The sequence below is a fragment of the Dermacentor variabilis genome, chromosome 5, assembly GCF_050947875.1.
Source record: "Dermacentor variabilis isolate Ectoservices chromosome 5, ASM5094787v1, whole genome shotgun sequence".
NCBI lineage: Eukaryota > Metazoa > Arthropoda > Arachnida > Ixodida > Ixodidae > Dermacentor > Dermacentor variabilis.
Window position 1 is genome coordinate 84,108,552 of NC_134572.1, and position 17,408 is coordinate 84,125,959.

General features: G+C 45.8%; 2 protein-coding genes across 4 annotated transcripts in view; one reads left to right on the forward strand and one right to left on the reverse strand.

Moving 5' to 3' along the window:
- LOC142582905 (beta-mannosidase-like) overlaps positions 1–17,408 on the reverse strand; it is a 301,465-nt gene that overhangs the window by 237,111 nt on the left and 46,946 nt on the right. For all 3 annotated transcript variants that reach the window (XM_075693024.1, XM_075693025.1, XM_075693021.1), the window contains exons 2-3: positions 15,745–15,811; positions 13,497–13,659 (exon numbers count right to left, since the gene is read on the reverse strand). The gene's annotated coding sequence lies outside the window, so the exon portion shown is untranslated. The remainder of the gene's footprint in view (positions 1–13,496; positions 13,660–15,744; positions 15,812–17,408) is intronic.
- The window catches only part of LOC142582906 (uncharacterized), a 197,758-nt gene that overhangs the window by 135,600 nt on the left and 44,750 nt on the right, over positions 1–17,408 (forward strand). The window lies entirely within an intron of this gene.

A 17,408-nucleotide genomic window follows, 5' to 3' on the forward strand; every position in this document is an offset into this window, starting at 1 on the left:
GTCTCTATTACGGCTTTTTTGGTTATCTATATACTATTATTATTTTTTGTTTTGAACGCTATATACATGCGGCCAAATGCAGAAGCTGATGATCATGGTGTTTGTTCCTTCTGTTATTTATTAGCTTCTCAAGTGCGTTTGCGAAACTACAGAACTCAGAACTTTCAGAACTTTCAGAAGTTTCAGAACTACTTACGCAACAGCATTGCCGCAACGCATTAAAAACGAAGGTCTGAGTGAGAACCATTGCTCGAGTCACGGTTACGGAAGCACGCGTTTTGAAACTCTGTTTTCCTCATCCTATTAGATTTTTGCTATGCGCTACATGCTTCTATTGGAAAAAAGATTATAAGGGGGGCGCGCACCGATTATTTCATTTTGTAAAAGGAATGCTGCAATTTTGTAGTGATGGCCACTATACGTAATCGAATTAAAGTGCTATACCTTGCCGCGCTACACCTTGTCGAAGCACCCACGCTCAAGGAAGGAAAATCCATCGGCCTGTGTTCTTGCAGCAATTTATCTTGGCATTAGCGCGAGAGGTGGCTATGAAATTACGCTTCTAGCGTACTTCCTTCTTTCACTCCGCTCATCGTCACGGCATTTATGAATACTTGATGCACCTAGCGATGCATTACGGAAGAAGTGCGTGTGCGGGGAGGAGGGGGTGAGTTGCGTAGCATAATCATCAGTAAGCGACATTTGACGTCAGTAATCATTATTCAGAAGAACAATCGAAATAGTTATGGCTCTCACACTGGTGCATCCTGCAGGACACAATTTTAGCGGTACAGTGAATGCAGATAGCAAAATTATAAAGTGGCACAATCCTTGCACACCGGGTGGCACACTTTTCACGTGCTCGTGCTGTTTATTATCCAGAACCTTTGTTGGAGGAAGCTTTAGTAGTAATTGCCTTTTTTAATTGATCTTCATTTTTCTTTTTACTTACGTGTTGCTATGCGCGTAACTATGCGATCTATTTACGTTTTGAATTAGAGATGCGCATGAATATGTATTGCGATATTGCAAATCCTGCTATTTTTGTAAGTGTGAGCCGCATTCTTTTTTTCGTACGGTTGTGTCATTTTCCGTTTATTCCAGCTTCAATTTCGCTTTTCATCTGACATACCCGTTAACTTGCCTTGCATGTATTTGCTGCCTCAAGTGAAAGATTAGGAAAGCGCTAGTTTGGGCAGAGAAAAAAAAAAGCCGTATTTTATGGCCAGAAACTTTTGGTGTAAGTATTGCCGTAGTCATCCGTCTCTAGCGCCCTAATTTAACTGAGGCATACAGGACTTCACGCTCAATAGACCTGCTCATGTGATTGTTCAACGCCGCGGAACGCGGTTGCCAGACGTGACCCGAATTTCAATTATAAATGTGTCGCGAGATTACAACGACAACCTTCGTACGCCTCCGAAAAGCTACGAGTTACTGCAGCGAATCTGTATTCTCTTTCTGTTGATCCTCAAACATTACGACAATGCTGCTCCGCTTAGGCTGTGTATAGTTTCTTTTGATTTGGCTATCTTGCCTCAAGCATGCGAACAAAAGAAGAAAGGAAGTCCAGAACACAAATAAAGATTTGTGAATGTAAACATTATTTTAGTGTTCCTTCTAGAGCGTTTGTACAAGAAAAGTGTGTAAGGAAAGTTGACTGTAGAACAGCTCGACAGTTTTAATTAAAGCAGAAGCACCGTGCTTACAATGCGGTTTCTTTGCGATATTTCAGGACATTAATATAGTAATGAAATTAATACCTTAATATTGAGATACATTATTTTACTGGAATGTTCTGGCAACCTTCAGTTTAATCCTCTCATTTCATGAGAGCTGAAGCGCACCAGCACCACAATTACATTTTGCACCAATATCAACAGCGCCGTGTCACACATGCCAGAATCCTTGGTCACAGAACAAGTCAGAACAGCTAGCTTCGCGTCTCGACACTTCAGAGCCCAAAATCGCAACGCCGTGGATTCCTGAGCACAGGAAATTGGGAAAGGGAGTCTCAGTGCGTTAATTTTTAAGCTGACGGGCGCGCGAACTGATTGTCAGGTCCAGACAGTCTTCAATATAGAAAAATGCTCTCTCGCTTACTCCTCGAAGCACTGAATAATATTTTAATTATTCACTGCAAAGCGGAAAAGAAAAAAAAAAAGATGGGTGCGAGGCTCTGCTTTGGCATTCATGGCGGCCTTCACAGCTCTTCTTTAGTGCACAGCAAGGCAGTCGCCACGCCCGCGACATAGAAAGGGCCTTCGATATTGGTGAGAAGCGCCTTCGCAAAAAAAAAAAAAAAGTGGATTACTTCCATCCTTCCTTTATTTTTCATTTCGCTGCTCCCAGTGTGCCGTTGTTAAACGTTGATCCTCATCCTCCCCACCCCTTCTCCCCCCAAATGAAGAAAGAAAGATGGTAACGTTCTTAAAAATTCAGACTCCGCAGCCTCCAATCTGAGCTAGAGTACGGCGGAGCTTGCCAGCATTTCAGCGGCTGGGCGGCTGTACACGGCAGAGCCCTGAGTCCGTCTCAAGAAAAAAAAAAAAAAGTCGTTCCTTCGGGCCTTCGTAACTTAATCGTGCGGAGCTCCCGCGGGACGGCGGAGTACGCCGAGTGTGGTTTTAGGCGCACAATCCTTTCGGAAAGGTGCAGCCGCGTGTGTTCTCCACCGTGTGTCACTACGGTCGCACTTGGCGTGCCACCAAGCTCGAGCGCTGCGCGACGGAGTGACAAACGCAGCTGCGAAAAAACACTAACTCACGTCTGTTGCTGTTGTCGCCGTCCTCGTCGTTGCTGGCTGTGTGGGGGCTCCTGAGGAAACTAGGTCTCCGTAGGGAATTATGCCCTCTTTCTTCTTCTCTCTTTCTCTCTTTCTCGCTGGAGAAACTCCTTACGACTAACTTGTACGAGCACCTTCGACTGCATGGCGCCGTCCGCGCACGTGCACACATTCAACGTTTCCCCTCCTCTCTCTCCCTCTCAGTCATATTTTCATTCCCCTTTCTCCTTTCCCCTGCGCAGTGTAGCCAACCAGGTGCTATTCTGGTTAACATACCTTCCTTCTATATTTCTTTCGTTCCTCTTCACAAACTCCTCCAAGAATACCCTGTCGTACTCTAACACCAGCCGCATCGTTTCGAGACGAACCTGATGGGCTGCGCTAGTTCTAAACAACATTGGGTGACAGCAACAATTTACGCGTCTGTTTAAAAATTTGTGTATCTTTCTGGTGGAGCTGCGCTGTGCGTCAACGTACGGTGCCGGTTCCAATTAGGCGCTTGTTTGCACGTTCTCTTGTCATTTATTTGCTCAGTTGACGTTTTTCTTTTTTTCGTGATTTATACCATTTCCCGAGGGAACGAAGCTAAAGTCTTCCGAGGACAAAGCGAGAATCCGGGAGAGTTAAAACATCGCGCTCCTAATTAATGGCTTCGTAACAAGCACTGTGCCTTCGAAGCAAATATCAGAAACGAAGGTAGGAAAATCAAATTATGGGCTGCAATGCCAAGACGTGGCTGTCAAAGAATTGTGCTGTAGGGCTGCTGCTTTTGTTAGCTGCTTTTCCATGTGTACCGGCGCACTCTGGCTGGAGTCGCTGTTGCCTGCCAATCGCGATTAGTAACAGACTAGCGAGCTGCAGACAGAGCAGTCTGGATAATGCACATGGACGCGAGTTTTCCTGTGCCTGGCGGTACACTCTGTATCTTCAATATCGAAAGTACCACATCGGTATTGTCATCTGTAAGTTGAACACTATTATTATAATTATTATAATTCATCATCATCATCATCATCACCAGCCTATTTTTATGCTTAATGCAGAACGAAGGTCTCTCCCAGGTATCTCCAATTACCCTTGTCTTGCGCTTGCTGATTTCAACTTGCACCTGCAAATTTCCTAATTTCATCACCCCAAGAAACTTTCTGCTGTCCTCGAAAGCGCTTGCCTTCCCTTGGCTCATCTTTTGGAACCCTAATTGTCCACCGGTTATCTGCCCTACGCGTTACACGGCCTTCCCAGCTATAGAGCACCAGAATATCAACTACTAGAATACTAGAACGTCATCTAGAATACCGGCTACTCCCTTCTGCTCTCTGGTCTACACCGCTCTCCTCCTGTTTCTTAATGCTACGCCTAACCTTTTTCGTTCCATCGCTCTCTGTGCGGTGCTTAACCTGTTGTTGATCGTCTTTGCTAACCTCCAAGTTTCTGCCCCATATGTTAGCACCGATAAAATGCAACGTTGGTACACGTTTCTTTTCAATGAGAGTGGTAATTAAGCTCCCAGTCAGAATTTGGTATTGCCTGCTCATAACTACTGCAATTGGTATCATTATTAAAGTAGCAAACGAAAACAAATCACGATGTCGAGGCTGCGAAGTGGCTGCGTAGAACGCATCGTAGATGTTCGTTGTAAGAAGTAACGCGCGCAAAGTGAATAAACATTGCGCACCAGAACCAAGTCCCGAACGCTGATCGCAAGAAAATGAATGCAAGGAGAAATTATTAGATCGCCATCTCTCTTTGGTGTCATCACGTTGCTGCATTTTTCAGGGAGTTATTTCGTAAACTACTGCCCATTATAAATGCGTTTACCCTACTGGTCGCACGCGAACAAGCATTCAGGATCGGTACTGGAAACATTTCTCTTTCATAAGTAACGTTCGTCCATTTGCCAGTCCCCTTCTATAACAATATGTTCCCTACCATGATTGGTAGGTGCATACTTTTACGATTCACGCTACCAGGTATTAAGTGCTTTAGGAGTATACGGGTCCTGGCACACAATGCCGGTGCTCCAGTATTACTACAGCAAGTTAATGTAACGTTTCCTTCCGGCCTGTATGGCATCGCATGTTGCATTACGTTTTCTTTTCTTTTTTTTTCTTTTGAAGCAGCAGCACCCATCATCTCGTGACATTCTGACTTAAGAACAATCGTAGCGTTTATGACATTTGCTTTAATATATAAAGTTTCTCTACTGCGCCATTTGCGGCTGAGTATGTTACTTTATTCCATTTTGTGATGTCTTTCTGTCGTCGTAACGTTTTGTGCATTATTTAAATATCTACTTTTCTCCTATATAAAGTATCCCGGCAAAATGTCACAGTTCTGTCTTTCTATGAAACAAAATTTTGCGCGCTCGCAAGTGAAACTCTAGAACCCTTCGTCATGATCAATGTCTGCTATTAGAAAGCAAAGTCATTTTGAAGCGAATCGCTTCTCTTTTTTTTTTTTTGCCTCTTTCGCCCATTATCGATGTGGTCAATGATAATTCCATGGTGATCGAACTTTTAGGGCCGATACAAAGACGCCGATGCAAATTACACGCGCTTTCAAGCGATCCGAATGAAGGGGGCACATTTCTACGCCGAACGCCAACAGTTTTTATAACGAAACTTGCGGAGTTCCCGGCACATTTCATAAGTATCTGGCCTCTAACGCAGAACATGCTTAATGGCATGGTGGCGCCATCTAGGAATGGTGCAGCGAAGGAGTAATTTACGAGTTTGCCGTTTCAAGCGTAACAGTTTCATATAATTATTTAAAAAAAAAGATGTGCGGCTTTAACAAAAACCACGATCTGATTGTGAGGCCGGCCGTAGTGGGGGACTCCGGAAATTTGAACCACCTAGGCGTCTTTAACGTGCACCTAAATCTAAGTACACGCCCGCCGTGGTTGCTCAGTGGTATATGGCGTTGGGCTGCTAAGCACGAGGTCGCGGTATCGAATGCCGGCCACGGCGGCCACATTTCGATGGGGCGAAATACGAAAACACCCGGGTACTTAGGTTTAGGTGCAAGTTAAAGAACCTCAGGTTGCCAAAATTTCCGGAGTCCTCCACTACGGCGTGCCTCATAATCAGGAAGTGGTTTTAGCACGTAAAACCCCATAATTTAATTTTAAATCTAAGTACACGGGTGTCTGCGTATTTCGTCCCCATCGAAATGCAGCCGCCATGGCCGGGATTCGATCCCATGGCCTCGTGCTTAGCAGCCCAACATTCATACTATAATTACTAGAGAGAAATGTGGCGCTAGTGTCTACGAGAGCTGCGAGCAGGGCGACTCAGCTAGCATGGGAATCATGGGTAGCGCATGGTTTGCCTAAACTTTGTCTTTTTTTGCTTCAAACGGCTTTACGACTTTGCAAATTCATCACTTTCAACAAAGTAAGGCGTTATAAATTATTCAATAAAAACATTATTCAAGTTGTCCGATGGCAGGATTTAAACACAGGAGCTCTAGCACACCAGCCTGATATTGAAGCCATTACGCCACTGATGCATGCTTCGACAAGCAGCATAGAACTGCCTTTCTCGCGAGCGAGCCAGCGCGTTCAGACGCTTGGTGCGTTTCCATTCGCAGTTGCACCAGAAGATGCCGAAGAGAGAGAGAGACAGAGTGTGCGTGCGTGCGTGAGTGCGTGTTCGTGCGTGCGTGTGTGCTTATAATTCACTGCAAATAAAATCACTTCTTCGAATAGTGTGCTGCTACCACGCTTAATATACACACACATGGTTCATGAGCCCCTCACATCAAGCATGCTTCGCTTTACGTAGATGTCAACTGTAGTTTAGTCTGCCTGCTTGTCTTTCTTTCCTTTCTTTTTCTTGTTTCTTTTCCGTAATGTGCGCGCCCAGCCACATAAGCTTGAGGTGTCGGAAAGTGATCGATGACCAAGCCGATCCTTCGCGAAGACCTGTAAGAAGCACTGAACGACTTCAGGAATCAATACTGCGTAAAACTAGAGATACATAATAGTCGTTCGCATTCGCTGGGTTTTCTGTTGAGCTTCCACGCACTTCAATAGGTTCATTCAATGTAGATGTAAGCGTTTTCCAATATGCTACTGAAATTGAACTTATAAGTAAACCTTTGCCACTACCCTGCCCGCGGAAGCGCAGAGCGTAGAGGTGCATTGGCGTGTATTCATGGCCTGCGCAGTTAGGTGGCTGGTTCGAGAAAAGCGCACATATCAGCTCACTTCTCTTGCCCACCGTTTTGCACTTTCAACCCTGACGCTATGAGGGCTGCTGCTCTGTGCTATGAGGTGCGTAAGGTGTTGGGATGTGCCTCAGCACTGCAGGATGGTGAACGTTTACGTCCTCCTGGCTTAATGAAGAATCATTGATAGATAAAGGAAAGAGCTGAAAAATCTGCGTAGTATCACACAAACGTTATAGGGTAGTTACGTGTAAGTGTATATGCTTGGCATCGTTATTGTGATTGAGCCAGCATGGAAACAGTGGAGCGGTGTGTAAGGATAATAGGCCGCAAACGTACTTGCACTTTAGTTTTGTCTTCGTGCTACCTATGACCTTAGGATTTCAATCAATCAATCAATCAATCAAGTTTTATTTTCGCCGCAGACAGTACATTGTTACTGCGAAAATAGGGGGCCAGAGAAAAAAGCTGCATCTGTGCAGCTTGACTAAGCTCTAGATACCCGTACAACAGCAGTGACACGACGATTTATTATCTTGATTCAGTTATATGAAAGTATTCTTCACAACTGGTTCGGTTGTGAAGAATACTTTCATTTAGCTTCTAATTGCTACAAATTCGCAATTTTGGGAGCACTACATTTCTTTTTCTTTTTTTTTTACCAGGCCCCACAGCTATACTTGACCAACCGAATCTCTGAAGGCGGTTTTGTGTGGGCAATCCCATATTCCTTCGCGTAAGGAGCGTAATGCTTATCTAACAACCACGCTTAACTTAGCGCGCTTTCAGCAGGACACCTGACTTCAGGAATTATTACAATCGGTGCCTTGCGCCATTCCCCAGTCTTTGAAGTTGAGAAGAGCACCGGTTGAGAAACTGCTTACGCTTATTTTTTAACACTGTGGACTTACGGGAAACCAGAGAAAGCAGCGTGGCTATGCCCTCAGCTGGTGGACTACGTATGAGCAGCACTACTCGGTGATTACTAAACGGTAGTTTCGTATTAGGCCACTTACAACGTATATACGGAGGTCAATCAATACAAAGGGGATTATTTCTCAAGCCGCTCCTCACTGCAGCAATTGCCGTGGAGCGTCGTTGAAGCATAGTGAAGACGTGTGTCTGCTCCCGCAATTTGCGCGGGTATCGGTCTTGACTGCCTCACTCTGAACAGGTCTCTGGTAAAATCCGAATTTCCTCCTCACTGCTTACTGAAGTTTCGAGCACAATTTATTGCGATCAGACCACCAATAAACTCATTACAACAACCAAACGAGACCACATAGACGTGTGTCAGGCAAACTTTTTTGTTCTTTGGTTGTCTACTAATTGCTATAATATATGGGAAGTTCACTACTGAAAAGCCTTCCATCGCAAAAAAGTTGCTAACATATAAACAAACAAAAAACAGCAAGCGAGAGGACTCTATAGATAATAAAGAAGTTGACATAAACAGAGCCTTTCACAATCTCTTAGAGAAAAGACTCCCACTGCCTACTAAAAATTTGAGATAAAATTGCAGATCATGTGTAATTCAGAGTCCACGCATGACTTTTGACAGGCATTCACAGTCCAATCATGCTGACACAAATTGCCGATGAAATTTCACTGTTTCAAGAGATGAGGCAGACCTGTCAGTTCCTCCTGATTACGCCGCCTGTCACCAGCTAATCCTAATAAGCTTTGCGCAACCGATATCGCGTGTGATACTAATTGGCTTCGCGTCAGCCATCAGAAACATATCCCTGAAATGATTAATATGTACAGATATATCATACCAGGATTAAAAATTAATGAAACAGAAATGTTCCTCCTCTCCTCGCATGCCTGTGGCGTCTTTAGTTTTATTCTTTGAAGGTGCAGGTAACTTGTAAAAAGTGCCTGCTCCTTATAACGACAAAGCGGCGGCAATGGCAAAAAAGAAGCACCGCGAATAAGCTCCTTTTAGAACAAGCGGTAGCTTCATTTACGCGACTCATTAACAAGCACAAGGAATTTGAAACGAATGCATCTCGCACGTGAGTCAAGTAATCTTCCGGGTAATTGGTGCAGTGCACTTTCCTTGACGTAGGAGAAGCTGCTGGACGGTGCGGGGTACTTCGGGCACGTTAGGATTTGTTGTCCATGTGTTAGTTATCACGTTTCTCGTTGCCCCCTTGCGCAACTTTACGTACCTTAATAAGTGCCAACTATCCCAGCAGCATTTCCTCCCGGAGTTATATTAAGTTGCAACAGCCGGATCAAATCAGTGGCGCAGTTAGTCATGGTAACTGCAGGAGGCTACGTGCGAACCTGCCTACAACGAAATCACGTACTGTCACGACGCAGTGAAGCGTGGAGCGCGCTACTTTCGGTACATGCTGCGTCATCTAGTCGCGTCTGCTGTAAACTGACACGCATGCTCAGTTACGGGACGGGGGTCACGGCTCCGCGTCCTGCTCACATCTCGGTAGTCACTAAGCTTATCAGAATTTCTGGTTTCCTGCAGCGCTTGTTCCATTTCGGCTTGTCAATCTTGTGGCTATTTTGCGAGAATCAGTAACTTTTGTAAGCAACACCCCTCGTCCTCCTACTCCCGAAAGATAGCCCATCGAGCTACCAGCAAGCTTTGTAGGAAACAACGGGCTTGCAGCTCTCTTCCGGCATGATATCGAAATTCTGATTAGGTGAGAGACGGTCGAGCTGAGATATGAGCAGAGCGCACAGCCGCGAACCCCGTAACTAAACTGCGCAAGGGCAGCAGCATCACCGCGGGCGAGACTCCACCGCGCTTGGTTCTGCACTAGTACATAACTATTTGCGCGTGCATTTGAAAGGGTGTACACTTGCCGCGACTTGCCTTTCCACAACAGCGCAGTACCTCCAAGTCCGCCAGGGAAGCGGCCATCGTGATATCACAGCGCGTGTCTATAGACGAGGCGTGGCGTGCTATATGAGTGCTTGGGCCTCAACACCTTTGCGCGGCATACACAACAGGCGCGCAGCTGCGTGTAGCTCTGGCAACACTCAGCCACTCCGAACCGGCAGCAGAGGGGCTGCAACCTCATTCGGCCGTACATCACGAGGCGCGCGACACCAACCTGCCCAGCTGGCACGACTCGGCGGATTTCAATCGCGATGGAGGCGGATACACGCAGGTCACCGCTCTTCTTTCATAACTGAAAGTGGTTCTAGTTGATAGGCTGTTCAAGTACTGCTACGTTCCAAACGATTCTGCCGGGCGACCGCGTCCTCATTGGTAAAGCAATGAACGGGGCTTGTTGGGAGACGTTCATGATTGTATTGCGCTTAGTATTACACTTGGTATTGCACTTAAAATTGTTAGCACGTGTTTATATGCAACCCTTCTCAAATAATTAAAGAAAGATTACTCATCGACTTCGTTATACTCCGGCTTGACTACACGGCATGCATTCACTGCGCAATGAAATGAATGAGCCCCATGCAACTGTAATGTTGTTGCCTAAGACGTCCTTCTGTAGTGTAATTGTGTCTCAACTATATGGGCGCCAAACGTTGTGGTGAAATCCGAGAAGGTACGCAAGCGCCTGGGTAGTGTCGAACATGCTGCGTTCCCGACTGCGTAAAGGAAAACAATCCCCATTTATAAATGTCTAGAGTTCGCTGGTCTTTTTGCTAGTGGAGAGGAACGCAGTGACACAACTCCTCTTGCATACCTAGAGTGATGGCTTATGGTGAACAAGGCTTCCTTGCGGAAGCCGAAACGTCAGCTACAGCTCAGGCTAAGGCAATGCGACCAGGGCACTTGCACGATTTGAACTATATATTTTATAGTAGATCGGTTCTGCGGAATCTCACAAGGTGAAGGGCGGTTCATGAAAGGAAATATTGTCAACCATCCGTTTCTTGCACGAAGCTACAAAGGAAACCCACACGGGTTTCTCAAAAGTCTATTTATTTATATGTCGCTAATACCAGCCGAAAAGGTAAAGTGACGTCAGTAACGAATGAGGATTGCACCATTGAGTGTGCCAACGATGTGCCGTCCGGAACACACCTTGCGGTTCGAAGAATTGGCGCTCGTGTTTTATATATATATATATATATATACATATATATATATTTGGCGCCACCAGCCGGTCATCTAGAAAAACTAGAAGTTGCACAGATACTACTTCTCTGAAATGATATCTCAAGTATAGCTCGTTTCATTTGGAGAGTACTTGTTCTGAGCATCTGCGATATTGTTACGGGTATGTTGGGCGTATACAAGGTTATATTTACAGTATATATACAAAATGAGTGAGTCGTTAAGACGGCTGACCACCAACAACCCGCAGCAGCCAGCGTGTCGCGATCTTCTTCTTCCTCTCTTCGTTCATCCTTTCGTAACGATATTAAAGGAGGTACCTCGAAACAGCTTTCGCAGCAAGTGTCGCTCCTTTGTTTCTCAAAATTTCTGCCGCCTCTCGCCGCTGCCAAGCCTATTCAATGGCGCACAGGTACGTCTATTGCTGTAACTGCATGACGTTCGCTATCACCTGTGGTATAAAAGGTATCACCTGTGGTATTCCTTTCTTTACCGATCGTCTGCAGTTCAGCCAGAAGTTATCCATACTACAGCATCAGGGTATTTTCTTTTTCGTCGTTGAAAGTGAAAGACAAGTGGCCTGTCTTTTTTAATTTTTTTAAATATACAGAGCAGTCAGGCACTCCCATATCTTCAAAGTAAAGGCGATTAAAAAGTGCGCATCATGGTTGAGGCACCAATAACAACAACAACAATAAACACATGGCTGTGCTTGATTGACGAAACATCACTGCCATTTGGTGAGCCGACCAAAACTCCCGGATTGCACGAATCGTTCGCCGCCGCTGCCGCCACCAACACCATCGCAGTGGTGACAAAAAGCGTCGCAATCATCTTATAAGTAATCCCGCTGGTACTTCGCCGCTTCAAGGAAAAAAGAAAGCTTAAAAATGTTGTGCATCGACCGCACCACAGCAAGTCTCGTTTCCGAAATTTTCTTGTTTTGTTTTGCTTTTTTTTTTTATTCCTAAGACAAGCGCTTTGCCATTTGCGCTCAAAGGCAAAATAAAGTTCGTCCCGGCAAGCACAAGAGACGCATAGAAAAACGTCTGGGCGCGCTTATAAGGCGACGCTGCTTCCACAGCCAGCCGCTAAAGAGGCTTTCCGCAGAACATGTCACCGGTGCGTCAGGCTCGTTTAGCGTTTAGGGAGTCGTTCCCTGTCTATGCCATTCGCGTCGCTGCACCACCTTGCGGTAACGATGCGGTATACCGAGGGATGCAAGCGTGAGAGAGGCATTACCAGTCGTATGCAATCGCGCGGATTGATATTTACTTCAGGACATTTCGGGCGCTTCCTTGATTTACTGCTGACACTATATTTCCGTCTGTCTGCGGTCGTTCTACTCGGTTTTCGCTTCCGCATGCGCGGTGCTATCTCTACCCGTCTCTCGTGTTTACCTTGGTTCTGACGTGCCCTAATGAATGGACCTGGAGTTGTGTTAATACCGTTACCACCTGCGCAACCGAACTAAATTCGGCCGTCCTTGCGATGTACTCATATGCAGCAAAAACAAACTTTGGTGAGAGAGATGAATGGTCCGTTTATAGATTTTAGATTCAGCTTCCTGCTCAGCAAAACAATGTATTCTTTCACTGAGTGTAAGTTCGTCTCGTTCCTCTTTAATTAACGCGCAAAGGTTCGAAGCCATTTAGCCTGGCTGCTGTTAAAAAAACAATACTGACACGCGCAATACTTTCTGCGTCCCGAAAAAAAAGAAACTGCTAACGTGGAGTTATGGTAACGATCTAAGAGGATATCGAATACATTGAATAAGCCGAACTTTTTGCCTTTTACGATTCTTTTTTCATTTATTATTATTATTATTATTATTATTATTTGTAGTAGTAGTAGTAGTAGTAGTAGTAGTAGTAGTAGTAGTAGTAGTAGTAGTAGTAGTAGTAGTAGTAGTAGTAGTAGTAGTAGTAGTAGTAGTAGTAGTAGTAGTGCGTATGGCGTGAGTACGTGGCTTTTTGTAAAAGTAAGCTCACTTTATCAGTGTTCTGTCAGTGTCAGCCATCACTAATTTATCCCTGTCTGTGAACTGCAAAATTAAACGTTACGCAATACGTTTTCGCATGCCTATTTGTGCAGCAAGACGCATTTCGTCAGCGACTTCTAATATTCTGTGCATATTATTTAATATAAGAATGTTCATTTTATTCTGTGAACGTTGTCGTGACATGTTGTTGAGCTCACCACAATTTCCATATACGAAGAATATATTGAGCAACAGATACTAAATTTTCGAGCAAGAAGCGTTTGCACTTTAAGAGGGCCCCACGGGCGGATTCCAGACGCAAGTTATAATATGCGCTACCTCGTAAGCCTGATGAGTTTGGTTCCCGATTAACGAGCCATTAGTGTAATTGAAGTTGAGTGGAACTAAGTGAACTTTAATTTATGTTAACGTGTTGAATAGGATTAGAATTGGGCATATAATTTCGTGACCAGGAAGTGCAGCGGCTGTGGGAGTGCGGGTCGACATACCCCAAGTTCATCAAGGAGGAGTGGGACTCGCTTCTGCGTAGCCCCGCTCTAGAAAAGCAAATCCTGGCTGTCCGGCGTGCCCGCGACCGGGCCGGTGGGCTAGACCTGCCGGTCCCGACGTGGGGCTAGCCGGTTGCGCGACGAGTTCGCGTCCTCGCCGGACCTGCAATAAAATTTTCTTCACTGACTCACTCACTCACTCATACACGTGACAGCATTGTGGCACCTTGACTGACTGCGAATAATCTGCTACGTAGAAATAGACGAATAAGAGAAGTCAGGGTTGTTAACCAAGGTCGCGCCCAATTTGCTACCCTACACTTGGGGAAGGGGAAAAAGGATAGCTAAGAAAAAAATGAAGAAGCATAATGAATTGACAGTCAGTGTGAATGCACTCGTAGAGAAATGTTCACTTTCAGACACAGGCGTTTGTGCAGTCCAGTCGCCTCCAAAAAGCGCAATAAGGTATTTGTAGCCTTGTGCGATGAAGGAATGCTTAGGCAAAAATCCTAGGATTTTTTCTTTCCCCTCTGAGAGCGTGATGTCATCCAAACGACTGAGTCTTGCTTGTAGAGCACATCGCTGACTGTCCAAGTACGGGCAGTGGTACAATAGAGCAGCACAGAACTGAACAGTTTCGTTTTACAGTGGTTTAGTTTATGTATTGAGTGACCGGAGGCTCGAGACGACAGTTCAAATACATTAAAGGCTTTATGAAGGCCAGTACGTGTACTAAACGCCACATGCACTGAAGAACTTAACCTACATTTGCGAAGGCAAAAAAATATATTTAGAAATAAACCATGGAGTGAAATGTCCGCAATACGTCATTAATTAGCAATTAAATGGCGAAACTTGCAGCTATTTGCTACTTTTAATAATAGATCTTTTCAGACTAGCCCCAATGACCCACCTTGGTAAAGCGCCGCTGTTGTAATGATACTGTAACATTGAACTAGGCTTTAAAGAAATCCATAATAAAAATGGCCGTCACTAACTAGCTATTCCTTTTCCTTGTTGTGCTCTTTACGTATCATTCACAGGGTAGCAAAAGTAAGCGGGCCAGAACAGTGCTTCCGCGCAAGGTGCAAAAAGTTTTAAAGCACAGTAATCAGTGGAAACGCACTAGTGGACACGCACAAGCGCTTCTGCGTGTCCACTTGATTGTTCCCCTCCGTTACTGCGCTTTAATACCTTTAAGCATGACCTCACTGCGAGATCGAACATCGACGCTTGTCACGACCACGGACATGGCTCCCGCATGTCTTATCCCTAGAAGCTAGTTGTCCTGCAAATGCTCCAGCCATGTTTGCTATTACAGTCGCTTCGTTCGCTGAAAGGCGACACCGTCACAGCACGCTCATCTGACCACTAGCACGCTTTCTGCGCGATATAGCCGCAGCGTAGTCGTGCCATTGTGGAGCCCACGGGCAGCTGCGCAGCCTTTCGATTGCGAAGAAATACGGTAGTGCTCCGTGGAGCGGGACAGCCGCGACCTACGTAACGCGTAACTGCAGCGGTTATATTTTAATTTCCCTCTCTCCCGTTCACGTCCCGTTTCTGCCAGCAAGAACGCAGCCGCAGGGTGTTATCACATTTACGGGTCGGGGTGGAAAGTGTCACCCTGTATCAGCGTTTATAAGGGCGCAATAAAACAGTACGTTGTACACTCTTGCAATTTTTTTTAAATAATAACACGTGATCGTCGACCGCACGGCGTGTCAGCGGCCTTGGTAGCGGTGAGGAGCGGCGGGATCGGCGACAGTACGCACGCGCGGGCGCGCAAGGCGACCTCCAGTTCTAACGTATTTTGCTGCGGTGTTCGCTTCGGGAATGCTACTAGGTCGCTGATGCGGCGCGACATTATTAAAAATATTGCAAGGGTGCGCGTCTTCGATGCCACATCACTGTTTAATGAAATTCTGCACTGCGGGAGGTTCTTTCAGAGAAGAAACGTTTATAAACGTTTGTCTATAGACAGAAGTCTGCTTATACTGGTTCTGATGAGACGTCGTTTAGGAGATAATATTACGGAGCGTCATGCTTCTAAAGAAGTTAAGGATGCTTACTGATTTCATGAATGCATTGTTTTTATAAAGGTACGCAGCAAGTTAGCTTCAAAACGCTCCGCAATAAGATAGTGCACGCAAACAAGTACTTGTGGTAATGTCTTCCTACAAAATGACGCCTGCAGAGTATGTCAACGTTATCTACGCTACTGCTAATTCTATCTTTGCGGTTCACATACCATCACAGATTAAAGGCGCTTGAAGCTTCCAAATGGCAGGTGCTTGTGCATTGGTGGGAAAATGTTCCTGAAATACAGAAAAAATCGGGCACCTTTACGCTATATGTGAAGCACGGGCTTCATTAACCAGCTTCTCCGTTAATGATGGGAATAAAAACATAAACGTCCGGTGGCTTATTGAATATAGCTGAGCTTGCGTGAGTGTGCCAGATTTCACTAAGAGTACCGGCACACATGCTCTCACACGGTTACGTATGTGTTTTCCGCAAGAAAAAAATGAAACCTGGCTAATCCCATTAGCCTTTATGAGGAGTTGGTGTGGGCGCTCCCGCGAGCCTAATCTGTGTGCGAAACAAAACAATGCTGGCGCTCTGCATCAACGAAGGGTGCTGCGAGTGATCTTCCGAAATGCTATCGCCTACTTGCAGATACGTAATTAGTTTTGCCTCTAATTCTACTGTATTGCTACGTGCTTACAATGTTAGCACGTCTAAATAAGCCCAATATTTAGATAATAGGCACAAAAGAAAATGGAATACGAGGTCTGTATCTTTTCTCTTTTTTTTTTCTGATGAAGATAACCAGGGAGAGAAACAGGATCTCATCTCACTCTGCTAACCATGTTGGATAATAACTAAGGACTTAATAAATTGTCACGCCGAGCACAAGGTTATATTTCTTCGTGTAATCAGCGTAGATCGACTAATTTCCTCTCAATTACCTGCGCAGTGGAGCTAAGCTTGTGCCTTAGGTATCTGACTACAGGCCTGTGTCCACCTGCGTCCACATACGTTCTATACATACATATGTTCTATTTTTGGCGTCTTTTCCTAGAAGTTTCAACGTATACCTCATCAGAGACGGATTTTCATGCTCGCTCCCGCGTAGATGTAAAGCTCGGCGCTATCCTCGCTAAGCCACTCCGAAAAATAACTGGACACTCGTGGCAGTGACTGGAGCCACGGCTCGCTAGCTGAGCTCTTTCCAAGAAACGAATCGCGTGATACACGCCTGATGGGGAAAAAGAAAACGTAATTCGCTTAATTTTCTCTACGAGCGACGCACACCTGAGCCTCCCCTCGACGGCGTCGGTCTCCATTTTGAAGATTGCCAAGTAATAAAAGAGCGCACAAGTGGCTCTCTGAGATTCCGCAGATCCGCAGCAATTGCCTCCCCGCTGTACGTATACTTCCCCAACGCAGGTTGTCGGCTAACGCGGTTCGTTGTGTGTTGTTGACTACAGTGTGCGGAGTAAGAGCGAGCCGGAGCAATGGTCGAGGGGGGGGGGGGGGTGCACGTGGAAGCTGTGGGGGTGAGGGGAGGGGAGTTGGGGTTCTAGGAGTGGGAGGGGAGGGCTTTAGAACTGCGCGAATTCGAGTTCACTTTGGCAGAGAAGAAGACCACTCCTGGGCGCGGAAAACCATCGCTCTCGAGACGACGTTGACTGATACCACGCCCGCGCCGCCGCACGGCGAAAACAAGAAAACAACGAGTCGCTCGCAGTAAGCAGCGAGAATACACGCGCACCGGCCGTATACGCTGTTACTCGTTCGCTCTCACGCACGCGCACGACAACGACACGACTAGGCAATTTCTTCCCTCTTCTTTCTCATTTCCACGAACGCCTGCTGCCTGGTGGCCGAACGGCTGTACGCCTGAACGTG